This window comes from Rhinopithecus bieti, unplaced genomic scaffold, assembly GCF_001698545.2.
Source record: "Rhinopithecus bieti isolate Rb0 unplaced genomic scaffold, ASM169854v2 scaffold_39529, whole genome shotgun sequence".
Classification (NCBI taxonomy): Eukaryota; Metazoa; Chordata; class Mammalia; order Primates; family Cercopithecidae; genus Rhinopithecus; species Rhinopithecus bieti.
The window spans coordinates 189,083-205,732 of NW_016816430.1; the positions used below are offsets into that span (position 1 = coordinate 189,083).

Below are 16,650 nucleotides of genomic sequence, written 5' to 3' on the forward strand. Positions count from 1 at the left end.
AGTTTGATAGCTATCCTGAGGGCCAACTTGGCTTATGTTGCCATTAAGCTTAGCTTTGGCTTAACTGAGTCACAACACTCAGAAAAGGGAGCTCCAGGTGAACATTTTGCTTGAGTCACTGCAGCTCTCCTCTGTCCTACAAAGGTGGAAAACCAATGTCCATGTGCTAGAGCTCACTGGGCCCATTGCAATTATACAGGACAGGCATTGCTTACTCTTAGAAAAATAAATTAGATTCAATAGTGGGTTGAAAGTTTAAAAAAAACAATCATAGTTTAATACAAGACAGATACTCTGCCTTGTTATTTCTTGATTCTCTGCTCATTAGAGTTGCTCAGAAAGTTAATCTGTCCACACACAATTCATCACATGTGTTTATATTTCAAAAATATATTGAGATGGGAATCATTGGTTTTATAAGCCCTGTCTGTCTGACTATTAAATCATTTGCAGACTGTCAAACAACATTCACTTTGGAGAGGTTAGAAGATCCTAGAACCGCACTGCCCCTATTTCCTTCACTGGAAAAAGCTGTTGATATATGAAAAATAGATGTTTAAATAAGCTACCTGCTTTTGAATAAAAATACTCCAGCATTTTAAGGCACATGTGCAGTTGGATAGAGGACTTCACATCTAACTTTTGGAGCCAGTTTTATACAGTGTTTATTCTCTGGCTAAAATTTAACCACATTTGGAAATTCTATGAACTTTTAAATTAGTGTTCTATGATTCTATTATTCTGGGGCCAGTTTTTGCAGAAATAACTGCAGCATCTTCTGATTTACCCCCTCCCTATCCATTTCCATAGGTACAAATAACAGTGCCTAGCCTGTCTTTACCTTTCCATGATCTGATACATCAGAGCAAGAATTGTCTTCGAGTACAATTTTAGAATATGCTGTTTCTTTTACTTTTATACACATACAATGGCTCTTCCCTCATATTAAGTCTCTACTTTAATTTTGTGGCTCAGTACCTTCTACTGTTTCTCAAAACTATAGACTGCCCTCTGGGTTACACTCTAGCTTATATCCTTTGTTCTACCCAAAAAGCACCCACTTCCTACTCCCCTTACCTCACTATCCCTACAGTTAGCTTATTTTTAAGCCATTGTGTTCTATCCTCCATGTCTAGAAATTCTTCCCTCTTCATCTTAGCCATTGTTTCTCTCTTTCATATAAGCCTTTCCACTGAGGCATTGATCAAAATAACCTGTGGCTTTTCAATATTTAAAAGTGTTTATGAAGAACTACAATGAAATCAGTTACATCAACCAATCGATCAACTGTTTAATGATCACTGTGTTCTTACAGTGTGGTAAGCATTAGAAACATGAAAAAATAGTTATTATAAAATACAGTTTTTTCATATATTATAAAAATACATGAATTATTATGAAATATAGTTTTTTTGTCCTCAACTGTGATATAATTATGACTTGAGCACAGTATTAACATAATAAAATTCCAAATACTGTGCTATAGATACAGTTAAATATGGTAGAACTCAATGGGTTAAGAACACCGCTCTAAACCCTAAGGACATTCAGCATTCAGTCTCTTAAGCAACTTTTCTCCATTAGATTATTGGTGTCCTTCCTTCAGGACTAACCCTACCAGGTTCTAGCTTTCTGAGGTGTGCAATATGTTAGCCATTTGTCACATGTGACATGTGGCTAAGGAACATAAAACATGTGACTAGTGTGACTGAGGAACAGAAATTTAATTTAATTTGATTCTCATTAATTAAAAATCAATTTAAAAATTCAATTCAATTCAATTTTTAGAAAACTTTTACATACATTTGGAGCAACTTAGGTTCGTAAATCTCCTTTTCCAATTGTAAATTTTATAAATCTAAATAAAGACCAGCATTACCAGTGAAAATTCATCACCAGAATTGAGATGTGCTGCATGTGTACGTGTCAACTGGATTGTGAAGACTTAGTATAAAGAAAATAATGTAAAATACCTATTTTTAAAATATTGATTGCATGTTGAAATGAGGGTATTTTGGATACATTGGGTTAAATAAAATACATTCCTAAATTTTATTTCACTTTTTTTTACTTTAAAAAATGTGACTACTAGAAAATTTGAAATTACACATATGGATTACATTGTATCTCAATAAGACAGCACTGTTCTAGATAAACCAGATCTGTACTAGATTTGTACGTGTCCCTGAACCCCAAGGCCAGCTATTTCCATGATGTCTCTTGGTCACCCAGAGTTCTAGTGCATTTTGGCCTTCTGCTGATTCTACCATATTAATCTACAGGTAGGTTGTATTTAAAAACAGTCCTGTATTATCATGTGCTACTGTAGTGAAATATAGTGAAATACAGACTTCTGCTCAGATGACCCTTTTGCTGTTTGTCTCTTGATCTAAATGTTTTTATTCCTTCTTGTTCACTCTTTTCTTTTGCTACAAGGGCTTTAGTCTCTGTACTAGGCTTTCTTCTTCTTCCTCAATCTTATGTGCGAAAATGAGTTGCTTTTTGGCTTTAGCTTCTTGTCACAATCCTTCCATTTCTGGGACAAACTTGTTCTTGGCTTTAGGCCCTTCCTTTCTGCACCCCTCCCACTGTAGCAGGTCAACTAGAGGATAACAGGAACCTTCGGGGAAACTGCTCAGGTTCCACGTGCATAAATCTAAGCAACATAGGCAGTGTTGCACTACGATATTTGCAGTGCATAAGGCTCTGGGGCCCTGTGCTTTTTCATTTTTATTTCCTTAAATCTATTGAACATGGTCTTTAAAATTCATGTTTGCCTCACCATCCCATTGTTTGTCATTAATCAGATTTAGATCCCACTGGAAATTTCCTTAGGCAATTCCTCTTTTCTTTGGAGATGAAGTCCAACATCCTTGTCATATCGTTTAACATTCTATATCATTTGACCCCAATTGAGTTGTCCACTTTGACCTCCAGAACCTAACTGTAGCACATCATGGTCTCTTTTTTTCTTGGCCCTCCTACCATTAATTTTTTATACCACATTTATAATGTAGCTCTTTCTGATTTTCAGTTAAATAGAGATAACTATCTAAGTTAACTGAGTTATGAAACTACAACAATAACAATAACAGTGCAATAACAATAGTTGACATTCATATAGTGCTTAGTGTGTGCTAGGCACTGTTCTAAACACTTTATATACATCTATTCATTTCATCTTCCTTCAGTAACCTGTAAGTGTTGTTATTATCTCATTTCACTGAGCGAAAGGTTGAAATACAGCAGATCCTTGAATAACATAGTTTCTTTCAACATTATTTCCTTTTAACACTGATGAGAAAAAGAACTCCACTCTGGCAGGGGCTACTGTGTGTGTAGAGTTTGCACATTCTCTCTATGTCTGCTTGAGTTACCTCCAGGCACTCTGGATTCCTTCCACATCCCAGAGGCATGCACGTTAGGTGAATTGCATCTGCATGGCCCCGGTGTGAGTGAGTGTGGGTGTATGTGAGTGTGCCCTGTGATGGAATGATGTCCTGACCAGGGTGGGTCCCAGGCTTGCGTGCCAGGAGAGGCTCCAGCCATCCAAGACCTGAACTGGAATAAGTAAACAATCACCATACTTGCTTTTGTTCATCTTTCTTAAATGTATGTATTACTCACATTTATTTCAATATTTAATACTAGAAGTGTTTGAGGTCTTTATTTAGAAGTTTAGCGATGTTTTTGTGACCAGAAATATAGGAACTTATCTCTTTCTTATGTCAGTAACCTATGATAAAATGTTTCGCTTAAAGTCAGTTTCTGAAACCTATGGATGACGTTAAGGGAGGATTTGCTGTACAGGGAAGTTAAATAACATGAACAAGACCACATAGCTAATAAAGGGTAGAACTAGTATTTCAACATAGGCACTCCAGCTTTAGAGTCTATGCTTATGTATTTGAGCTAAATCGTTTTGGAAACTTTGTCTCAGGTAATTTACATAGATTTTCTTATTTAATCTTCACAACAACCTGTGGGGAAAGCTATTAGAACATAAAGTAACAAAAAGAATTTTGGAAGTAAAAGAGATTCCACTAGACTAGACATATGGCAGTTACTCCCAAAACATTAGTTTTGACAGTGCCCTACATCAGAAGTCAGTAAACTACCAGCCTGCAGGTCAATTCTGGTCCACTACCTGTTTATGCAGATGAAGTTTTATTGGATCACGCTTTTTCATGTATGTGATAACTATGGCTACTTTTGCATTACAATGGTGGGATTGAGTAGTTGAGGCTGAGACTCTATGGCCCAAAGCCTAAAATATTTTCTGACTCTTTACAGAAAAGTTTGCCAACCCTTTCTTTATACCATACCTGAAGAGTAAATGAACATTGCTATTAATGTTAAGACTATACAGTAAAAGAAGCGCTTGTTTACTGCTTCCTGCCCAAACACCTTTTTTTTTTTTTTTTTTTTTTTTTCTGAGATGGAGTCTTGCTGTTGCCCAGGCTGGAGTGCAGTGTTATCATCTCAACTCACTGCAACCTCCATCTCCCGGGTTCAAGTGATTCTCCTGCCTCAGACTCCCAAGTAGCTGGGATTAGAGGTGCACACCACCATGCCCAGCTAATTTTGGTATTAGCTAGCAAAACCTAGACAGGGTTTCACCATGTTGGCCAGGCTGGTCTCGAACTCCTGACCTCAAGTGATCCACCCAACTTGGCCTCCCAAAGTGCTGGAATTACAGATGTGAGCCATGCCTCCCCGTCCCAAACCACTATTTCTTTGAAGACCTTCTTTATATTCTCTGAGGGGAGATTAGGTGCTTCACTAAGAACTAATGGTTTTATCACTTCCTGTGGCTCACATCAGCACAGCAGCCCTTCATCTCCCATATCATATTGATTCTTTCTATGGCAGGTGTCATGCTGTTTGATTAAACTGATATGTTCTTGAAAAGCTGATGTAAATCAAAGTTTGAAACATTGAAACACATTTTCTGTTCGTTTATATTATAATTTGTGTGATGTTTTATATACTTGAAAGGACACATAACTCTTTATAAAATGTTATGTGGCTGCTCTTTCATGATGCCTTCTTACCACTCCCCCCAAGTACTAGCACTCATGTTTCTGTCCATTTGTCATTGTTCTATAGAAAGAGTTGAATCCCATTGTGAAAGCTACTATTTAAAAACAAAAAACAGGTATAAGGCCGGGCGCGGTGGCTCAAGCCTGTAATCCCAGCACTTTGGGAGGCCGAGACGGGCGGATCACGAGGTCAGGAGATCGAGACCATCCTGGCTAACACGGCGAAACCCCGTCTCTACTAAAAAATACAAAATCTAGCCAGGCGAGGTGGCGGGCGCCTGTAGCCCCAGCTACTCGGGAAGCTGAGGCAGGAGAATGGCGTGAACCCGGGAGGCGGAGCTTACAGTGAGCTGAGATCCCGCCCCTACCCCCCACCCCGGGCGACAGGGCGGGACTCTTTTAAAAAAAAAAAAAAAAAAAAAAACAGGTATAATGATTCATAAACTGCATAATATTTTTCTGATGCAAAGAATTGACCTTTGAAATTTAGTATTAACATTTTCTTAAACTGAGACACCCCTATTGTGAGCAACAATGAATGTTTATGAACTACCTCTTTTATTTAAAACATTGTATTAAATAGTATCGATATTTCATCATTATTAAGTGATATCAACCAATGGCAATGCTAAAATAATAAAAAAAAGTTGTTATATTTATCAAAAAATAACAATAAATTACGGAGGACTAACCATGTACTGGCATTCCACTAAGTGCTTAACGTGTATCTGACTTAATTATCCCTTTAACTCTATGAATTCCATTCTATTGTTGTCCTCATTTTGCAATGCATACTTTGCAGTGTCTACTTTATAATGTATATTTGACATTAATAGAGGAAAAACAATACAATTGTTTGAAATTAAGCATATAAAAGAGAAGGTTAATTGATGGGTTTCTTTAATTTTCTAAGTGATGCGTAATGCTGTATATCTAAGAGTATTATGATATTTTTAGTGATACACCTAAAAAAAAAAGAGTTCCACGAATAAGGGATTACATTTGAGATACTAGAATCTATCTTTCTAAAACCAGAAAAATTGAAAAATGTGAGATGAAATCTATATATTTGTTGGTCATTCATTTCTTTTTTTTTTTTTTTTTTTTTGAGATGGAGTCTCGCTCTGTCGACCGGGCTGGAGTGCAGTGGCCGGATCTCAGCTCACTGCAAGCTCCGCCTCCCGGGTTTACGCCATTCTCCTGCCTCAGCCTCCCGAGTAGCTGGGACTACAGGCGCCCACCACCTCGCCCGGCTAGATTTTGTGTTTTTTAGTAGAGACGGGGTTTCACCGTGTTAGCCAGGATGGTCTGGATCTCCTGACCTCGTGATCCGCCCGTCTCGGCCTCCCAAAGTGCTGGGATTACAGGCTTGAGCCATCGTGCCCGGCCGGTCATTCATTTTTTATTTAGCATTTATTTATTGAATACTATAGTCCATTTTCTCATGCATCTTATATTTATGAACAGGGATATATTCAACAAGCAAGTAAACATATTAAATTGATGATTATGAAAAGGGCTTCAAACAACATGAACGGAGTGGTGATGTAAATAACAATAGAGATGACCATATAGGTTAGACATAGGAAACTCCTCTGAGAGGAGAAACCTTAAGCTTGTAGCTTGAGAAGGAAAAAGAGCCTGCCATGGAGAAGGTATGGGAGCGGGTGGCACTTGTAGGTAGAAGGAACAGCATATTCTAAGAGTATCAATTAGTCTTGGAGCTAAAAAGGAAAGAGCTTGACTTTAAACTCACTGATCCATGGGCTTTTTCCCCTCCCAGGAGACACTTCTGTAGCCCATCCATCTTTGGGCTTCTACAAGGAAAATTACAAAAGTTTATTAAATGTTTCCATCATCAGAATAATTAGCAATTATTGTAATGGCATTTAAAAATAACTAAAATATTTATATTAACTAATATAGAAAATGTCTTTTTAAAAATCTCAAACTTTTGTAATAATATGAATGCATTGTATACTCATCAGCAGACTCCCAGAGGGCCAAATGTAAGGTCACCATGGAGCAGCTATAATCCTTGTTCTTTAAGTCAGTTCCCAGCTCAGCATTCTGTCAGCTCTGTTTGTTTAGGCAATTTACATAACCTCTCTGGGTTTTAGTTTACTCATTAGCAAAACAAGGATAAAGATGTGTATTTAAATATTACTGTGAAAATTGTTTAAATATTTTGAACGTAACCGACACACTATGCGTGGCAAGAAGTAGTCATTCAAATATTAATTTTGGTATATCTTTTATGTATGTTAATAATAATGATTCATATTTATTGAGAACTTACTATATACCAGGTGGTTTTCAAGAGTTTTCAATGTTCTTAACTCATTTTATCTTCACAAAAATTCTATGAAATGATTCCACATGTTTTATATGTTTTCTTATCTCACATCTAAGGAACCTGAAGCTGGAGATTATGCAACTTGCCCAAGATCACAGAACCAGTGAATGGCAGAGCGAAGAATTCAACCCAGGTGGTCTGGCTTTGGAGCTTGTGCCCTTAATGACTACCTTTTAAGTATGTTTTTTCATATAAAAATAAATTGTTGAAAACTGAATATTGTCAGTTTCTCAGGTAAGCAGCACAAAGCAATGTAGTACTTTGGGGTGAAATCTGAAGCTAAGAGAATGTGCTTACTTCACACAACCAATGCATGCAATGCATTCTGTTCTTAAGTGACCTCTTCAGTAGATTAAGACCAGTTTTCAAAGGAAGAAAAAAAGACAAATTGGCCATCAAGATATACAGCTTATTATTATAAAGAGTCCTGAATGTGTATCACGTAAGGGATTTCCAGAGCAATTTATTGTCAAACAGATAGAAGCATGTAAATTTCTAAGAATCAACCTGGCATCACTGGAAAAATCATACCCTTGAGGCCTGGGTATTGTAGACAGTTCCACAGCAGCTGAATCATAAAGACTTTTATAGATCAATAACCCTCAACCTTGCTGCATTACAAAGCATCTTCATCAACAAAGAGAGTTTCAGGGAGCCACAAAAGCACAGTGGAATTATTGGAACAGGTGGGTTTTGTGTGTATGTATGTATTTTATTTTTCACAAGGTTATTGCTGGATAGATACATCATGACTTAATGTTGATATTCCAGAATAATGTAGAAAATGATACAACGTCTAAATGCGTGTTACTGACTTTTTCCTCCTTTTCTGGTGCAATAGAATGCTTTTCATGCACATCCTTAAATCTAAATAAAGGATAAGTTATTGGAGTGCATTTAGTTTCAAACAACAATGTGCCCTAAGTTTTATTCTGAAACTTTTGTGTCCTTGAGCCTTGGTTGCTTCATCTGTAAACTTTAAAACAGTAATAACAGCTTTGTAAAGTTCTTAATCCCCAAAGACATATCTCATTGAGCTACTTATCTGAGAAAAATATGACTGAGATGATTTATTTCATGGTAATTTGTTCCAAGTTAAGTTTAGATTGCTAGTTATCTTTCTTTACCATATTGCCTAACACAAGAGAAACAAATGAATTCATACATCTATCTAATGAAAAAGTAAAAAGAAATTGTATTTTTTGAATGACGATAGTCTATTAGTGCTGATCATATGGGACGGTGTTTGAAATATTATACAAGGCCGGGCGCGGTGGCTCAAGCCTGTAATCCCAGCACTTTGGGAGGCCGAGACGGGTGGATCACGAGGTCAGGAGATCGAGACCATCCTGGCTAACACGGTGAAACCCCGTCTCTACTAAAAAATACAAAAAACTAGCCGGGCAAGGTGGCTGGCGCCTGTAGTCCCAGCTACTCGGGAGGCTGAGGCAGGAGAATGGCATAAACCCAGGAGGCGGAGCTTGCAGTGAGCTGAGATCCGGCCACTGCACTCCAGCCTGGGCCACAGAGCAAGACCCCGTCTCAAAAAAAAAAAAAAAAAAAAAAGAAAAGAAGTATCATACAAAATGTTTAAGAGACATGTGAACTGAGGGCGATTTTTTAGGTTGCTTCCATATAATTGTTAGATATTGATTAAGGAGTTTTCAAAGAAGAAATTTTGAGTGCCTATCATATGGCAGATGTTTTATAATTTGTGTAGGAATTTATGTTCCACAATAGTTACAATGACATTTTTATCGCGTGCTTCAGATGTGGTTTTGAGACTCAGACTCTTAGCTAACTAGTTGAAGTTAACAAAGGCATTAAGTAGCAGAATAGGAATTAGAACCTATATTTGTGTGAATTCCAAAGCTCTCCTTCCACTCCCTTACTGCCTCTCTGTTTTAATTGCTTTGGAGTAATCTAGGCATAATCTATTTGCTTTAATCCTAATCAGCTATTCTTCTGATTACATAATGTGGCATCTACAAAACTTGACTATGATGCGGTTGATTTGGCCCAGTGTATATACACCCAGATGCTTATATTTAAGATAAGGTCTGTAACCACAGACAGTTTAACTGATTCGACTGATTAATATAGCAAAAACAAGCAAAAGAAAAAAAACCCTTTAACATAGTTTTTAACTGAATTTACCAGTTAACTTAATTAAAACAGACCTGGAAAATATGCATACGGCCGAAATATTTACACTTACATAATAACATAGAAATACTAAATTGTATCTACTCTATTTAGTAAAATATAACTGATGAATTTAATAGTAAATATAATCAAATATGACATGAAGACATTGTTTTATAATGGCAATGAAGATTGTATAAAATTGATTAGATATGCACATTGAAATATTTATGGGTAAAATGACATGATGTCTGGAATTTGCTATAAAATATTCTAGCAAAGAATAAAACAATAAAAGGAACAAGACTGGTGAAAAATTGGTAAAGCTGAGTGATGAGTAGGTACATAGAGGTCATCTTTTTCACATATGTGAAACTTCCACCATAAAGAGCTTGGAAAAACAATCAACTAATTATGTATACACTAGGTTGAGGCAAAGAAACAAGATAAATTTGATTGCTTTGATTGAATATTGGTTTAGATTTTTAGCAGTTTCATGTGTTGTTAAAAGGCATTCAGAATGCATATTCTCAGGATGCGATGACACTTTTCAATGTTTTAATAAGATATAATTTAATGATATAAAGGTATGAATTTCGGGAACACATGATAATGTATGTCCTTGACCAAAAGAGACCTGGCTTTGGGATCACATCTAAATTCAAAGTTTTATTCCATTGAACATAGCACTATAATATGACTGTAGTACAAACATTGTGTGTTTCCATTTGATTTTAATTAAAACTAAGACTTTCTCTGGAATAATATTTATATCCTAAAGAATGATGGCCTATTGCTTCATTGTATGTCATTAGCCCTTCGTAATGTTTTTCTTTTGTTCATCATTTAAAATGTCATTAAAACAATTACAGCCTACACTCTGCTGAATCATATAATTGGAGATGTCTTATTAAGATGAGATTCACTATGTAACTTTATTTTTAATATACAAAAAAACATTTTTTAGTTTTATGCTTTTAAAATGTGCAAATAAATGAGTTCTCTCTCCTTTATTGCTAAAAGAATAGTTTTTAATTACCTGCGTTTTTTCACTCGTTTTTTGAGAGCATTTTTTTAAATCACCAAATTAAGTCACCACATTTTCTATTAAGCATCTTTCTTTGGCCTCAGGCAAATTGTGAGGTAAATTTGATTTTGGTTCCCTGCAAGCCTTTCTTCTGTAGTTTGTCTCTTTCTTGTGGCATTCCTTTCCTCACAGGAGCATCAGAGTATCATTAGAGTTGAAGCTTGCTTTCTTCACTGCTGGCCTCTTTTCCAGTCTCTGAATCTCTGTTGTCACTCGGTCTTTCAAAAAAAAAAAAAAAAAAAAAAAAAAAAAACAACCAAGGAATCAATCAATTGCAATTGCAAGTAGCCAATGCATGTTTAAAGGTTAGCATGCCTTGGTAGATCTTCAAGGGAGTGCAGGAGTTCCAAGCCACACTTTCTTCATCTGTCAGTTTTAACCCAGATAAGCAATTTAATTTTCATATTAAATCAAACAGATATATTGGCAGCAGGAGGCACAATTTGCATTCATGTTAAAGCAATATTATAAGACTTCAAATAAATTTCAGATGGGAGGCGGGTTGTTTTGGGAGCTGCCCTCCAATTCCAGGGTGTATGTATTCACTCTTCAGTTTTGTCCTCACCAGTGATGCCTCTGTGGAAAAGTTTGAGAAGGGCCAGAATGTGACCTCTCTCATGTACATTTATGTTTTCTCTTGGTTTCAATGACATGGCCTTTATGGCATTCTAAAAAACAGTGGAAATATAGATACTTTTGAAAAGGATGGGGATCTTACTGTTTTCAAATTGCTCCTTTATAGTTACTTTCACTTATAGAGATTCTGGGGCATTGATCGCATGTGTATTTTGCTATTGATCTGACTTATTCAGAACACTTATAGAGATCAACTATCTAGAGCACATGAACAAATCATTACTATAGAGAGACAGTCACTACCTTTTAGCAACATACAGCCTATCAAAGAAAATTAAAGAACAAAACCAAAAATCTATGTGTGCAATATTGTGTAGGATCAAGAGCTAGTTGGTACAGCTGCCACCAACAATTATTCAATATTTTATGGAAATTAGAGGAAAGGCATGCTTCAGAACAGAGATTTAAATAACACATTCCTCCTTTTACATATCCTATATGAAATATATTAAAAAGTGTACCTTGTTCTAAAGTTTACTTTTCTTTTGATTATTTTAAAAAAACAGTATCTGAAAGATAAAAAAAGTACAAAATAAAACAATATTTTCTCGACTGAAATTCCATTGTACTCCAAATGATTTTCTCATTAATACTGAGAGTTTTATTAATCCAAAAATTGGACTTGGAAATTAATACAAAAATAAGTGGAAATGTAAAATAAAGCATGCTAAATGAACATTTCACTGGAATAGATGCCTGCCAGTGGTTAAAAACAAGAATCTCTGAGTTTAGATTTTCATTTAGTCTTTTGTATTATAGTTAATATGAAAATTAAAAAAAAAAAAAAACAGAGAGAAGCAGAAGACTCTTTGCTGGAAAATTGAATTCCTTGGGGAAAAGAAAACAACAGGAGAGAGACCAATTTAGTTGGGGCAAGTTATAATACACCAATCATGATGATTGATCCTGCGCAAGCAGAAAGCACATGGAAACAATTTAAATGTTGTCCATGAAACTACTGCTTTCAGACCTCATGGCATTTTATTTATCAGGATCACTGATTTCAGAGGCACCGTACAGCCGGGAAAGAATACGAGGTTTGAAATGTTGTTCCTTGGGATTCAAGGTAGAAAATGTACAAAAAGAAGGGAAGTGGTTGGTATCACTTCTTGTCTCTTTGTCTACTGCTTCTGTAATAGAATTTTCCTCTGAATCTTATATTCAATGCTTAATCTGAATAGTCCATGTAGGTGCATTTTGAGAATTTGGATAAGGCATTTTAGTTAGCGCCCCATCCTGTCCCTGTATTCAATTCTGTCCAGTGGGTAGGAATTCATTTAGGTGGGCTGCTTTTTAAAAACTAAACAAAAAACTATCATTACTTATGCAGGTTTCACATAGAAATGCTCTGTTTTGAAAAATGACTCTTTCTTGGAGTCACTTGAAGGTAAGACAACCTATGTTTATACAGGCACATTTGTCTCCCTTACACATATGGAAGAAAAGTAAAACCATTGCAAAGTTATGACACTTTCAAGCAAATTCTTTTTATGATTAATTTCTTGCTTTTATTTAAGATAGATTTTCCCCCAATGTTTATATTTTGATTTTGAGGGAAAAGTAACATTTTGATGATGCCATTTAGTAAAGGGATTATCTGATTCTCTAAGGTTCTTGGGGCTCATTGGGCTCAGGCAGGAATTTTTCAGTGGTATGCTAGACTGGTTCCGATTGTGAAGACTGTCAGAAACCTGTGATTTCTTGAAAGGAAGAAAAGCATTCCTCTCAGCTGCTAGTAGAATAGGATGCTTATTTTTAGTTGACTTACTTTTTTTTTTGTTACAAAAATGGCAAAATGGGTGATTTGACTAAATTGACTCATTCAGAACACTTACAGAGATCAGATATCCAGAGCACATGAACAAACCCTTTTCTTTAGTTTTGCATTGGTATCTGAATTCTGGCTTTCCTGTTTACTGGATTAATATCACTAAACTTTAGCTTTGCCATCTAAAACGAAGAATAATAATACTATTTGCCTCATAGAGTTTTTGTGTTATTTAAATGAGATAATTTGGGAGGTCACCATCAGCAGCTTCAAGATGAAGCTGAACATCTTCTTCCCAGCCACTGGCTGCCAGAAACTCATTTAAGTGATTGATGAATGAAAAATTCTTACTTTTTATGAGAAGCGTATGACCACAGAAGTTGATGCTGACGCTCTGGGTGAAGAATGGAAGGGCTGTGTGGTTTGAATAAGTGATGGGAATGACAAAGTTTCCCTATGAAGCAGTGTGTCTTGACCCATGGCTGTGTCCATCTGCTACTGAGTAAGGGGCATTCCTTTACAGACCAAAGAGAACTGGAGAAAGAAAGTGAAATCTGTTAGTGGTTACGTTGTAGATGCCAATCTGAGCGTTCTCTACTTGAGAGAAGGATATTCCTGGACTGACTGATACTACGGTGCCTTGTTGCCTGGGGCCCACAAGAGCTAGCAGAACCCTCAAACTTTTCAGTCTCTCTAAAGATGATGTCTGTGAGCATGTTGTAAGAAAAAGCCCTTCAACAAACAAGGTAAGAAACCTAGGACCAAAGCACACAAGATTCAGCGTCTTATTACTCCATGTGTCCTGCAGCACAAACGGTGGCGTATTGCTCTGAAGAAGCAGCATACTAAAAAAAATCAGGAAGAGGCCGTGGAATATACTAAACTTTCGGCCAAGAGAATGAAAGAGGCTGAAGAGAAGCACCAGGAACAGATTGTCAAGAGACACAGACTGTCCTCTCAGCGAGCTTCTACTTCTGTCTCAATCCAGTCAAAAATAAGATTTTTTTGACTAACAAATAAGATCAGACTAAAAAAAAAAAAAAAAACAGATAATTTATGACCTTAATCCTAACACATAAACATCAGCTGTTATCATTCAGATTCATAACAATATATCTAGATTTCTATTCAACTTGTAGGAACAGAGTGAAAATGCCTAATTACTTATGGGGAGAAAGAGAGGAAGGCATTTCTTCTTTCATTATAGAGATTGAGAGACTTGGACACAGGGCATTCATGGACACAGGTTATCTACTATGTGGCTTCCTTTTCTGTTTTGTTTCTACCATCCACATTTCTCCACCCCCGACCTTGCCAAGCTCTTCTCTTTTTCTGTGTCTGCTTTCTCCTTGCTTATACTCCTCTTCCTCCTTGCTACTTGAAATTCCATAAAATATTTTTTCTTCCCTGGGCCTTTGGACATACTGTTCTCTTTGAGTGGGATGGTCTTTCCCTCCAATCCCTCTGTTCATTGAATTTGAAACTATTATTCAAAGCAACATGTTTTCCATATTTTCTGATTCGCTACTGGGTGTTCTTTACACTTCTGTGAGCACCACTTGTATTCTGAATCTCTCTTCAAACCATTTCTTGAACTGTGACATTAGTTGTTTATGTACTTGATTTTATATACAGACCAAATTGCATATTCTCTCTGAGTAATGGCATAGGAAAATGACATAGGTAGGCAGTATGAAGAGATCCCTTAAATAACCATTTCCAAATAACTCTATGAAAATGCTAATAGATATGAAAGGAATGCTGCTGACTTACTTTGAGGAAACGACAAGTACATCAATGTGGTAATACCAAAGGGAATCTTAGAATGACAGGATTTTAGAGAGGATCTTAGGAGGATGATAACAGGAAAACATTTAACTTCTCAGGGATTAAATTTCTCACAGATCTGGATTTCTGTGAGGATGCTCTATCATATCTTCCCTAGCCGTGAGTTCTATGCCCTTCTCAACCCTTGATTTCCAGGGTCTTCCTCAATAACAGAGCATATGTGAATTCTTCCTGGGGATAATTATCCACCAAAGATGGGAAGGTACCTTGGACAGCCTAGAAATTTATGAATCTCCAGGGCCAGGCACGGTGGCTCAAGCCTGTAATCCCAGTACTTTGGGAGCCCGAGACGGGTGGATTCCTAGGTCAGGAGATCGAGACCATCCTGGCGAACACGGTGAAACCCCGTCTCTACTAAAAAATACAAAAAACTAGCCGGGCGAGGTGGCGGGCGCCTGTAGTCCCAGCTACTCGGGAGGCTGAGCCAGGAGAATGGCGTGAACCTGGGAGGCGGAGCTTGCAGTGAGCTGAGATCCGGCCACTACACTCCAGCCTGGGCGACAGAGCGAGACTCCGCCTCAAAAAATAAAATAAAAAAAAAAAAAAGAAATTTATGAATCTCCAGTCCATTTTGTTGTCCACCCTGTGCTCCACTGAGTGACATCAGTGGCTGTGGGACATACTCTGCCATGAGGCAGACAGTAAATTAACACTACATCCACTTTCCAGAGTCCTGAATAAATAAGTGGGGGGGCTAGGAGGGGAATATATGCTCTTGATGTCTTAGCATTTAAGTTATTCTTAGATATAAAATAATACATATGGCAGGCTCTATCCCCCAGCTTAATTGGCACACAACAATCTTTCACTCAGCAACCAAGCCGGAAACTGTGCTCCTATTCTCACCCAGCTCCTCCCACTCCCTGGTGCTACTCAGTGAACCTCCTGGATATCTAATCTACTCTGTACACTTGTCAGCATCCCTACCTACATCTGTGCCTGCACTAGCTTTGAAACTAAATTGAATGATGCTTTCACTCTAATCTATTTTTCTCACTCACTGGAGTTCTTTTATAGGATCCAGTTTTATGGCATTCCCCTATGTAAAAACTGCCAAGAGCTTCCACCTTCTTATAGGATTATGCCATGTAACCCCCTTTCCAATCTTGCCAGTTTGTGTTTACCTATTCCTAAGATCCTCTCTGAGATCCTGTCATTCTAAGATTCCTTTTGATTTTCCACATTGATGTACTTGTAGTTTTCTCAAAACAGCATGTCATTTCGTATCTCTTAGCATTTCCATATCTTGTTATCTGCCAACAATGCCTTACCCTGAACCCCACTCTCCTTTACCCAGCTAGTTCCTATTTATTGTTTAAGATCAGCTTCAAATGAAATCTTCCCCTTTATATTTCTGTGTATCTACAACATTGGGTGCTAACACATTACAGTATTTCTCACATTAAATTCTAGCCATTTGCATAGTTCTCTCTCGCTAGACTGTGAGCTATTCATTTTTATAATCCCACCTTCCCACACATTTCAACCATCCTTTCTTCAATCCCTAGCAGTAGCTATTATATAGTAGATGCTCAATTTACTTAAAAATTAAATTGAACTGTTAAATAGGAATGACTGCAATTTAAATGAAATATTTACACATTTTAAATGAATAAATTAATTTTAGAATAAATATACTGAAAATTCTATTAATGTGAGCCCTAATTGACCAGTTCATTTCATAGAAGAGTTCTCACTTTTATTCCTCAAATAAATTTCCTAAATAAGAGCAGCTAAATTATATTTTCTTTCTTTTTTTTTTTTTTTT

The 16,650-nt window shown here is 36.8% G+C and overlaps 1 pseudogene; it reads left to right on the top strand.

Annotated features, from left to right (window-relative positions):
- The first annotated feature begins 13,308 nt into the window (after positions 1-13,308).
- LOC108517068 (40S ribosomal protein S6 pseudogene) lies at positions 13,309-14,043 on the top strand (annotated as a pseudogene).
- Positions 14,044-16,650: the final 2,607 nt, after the last annotated feature.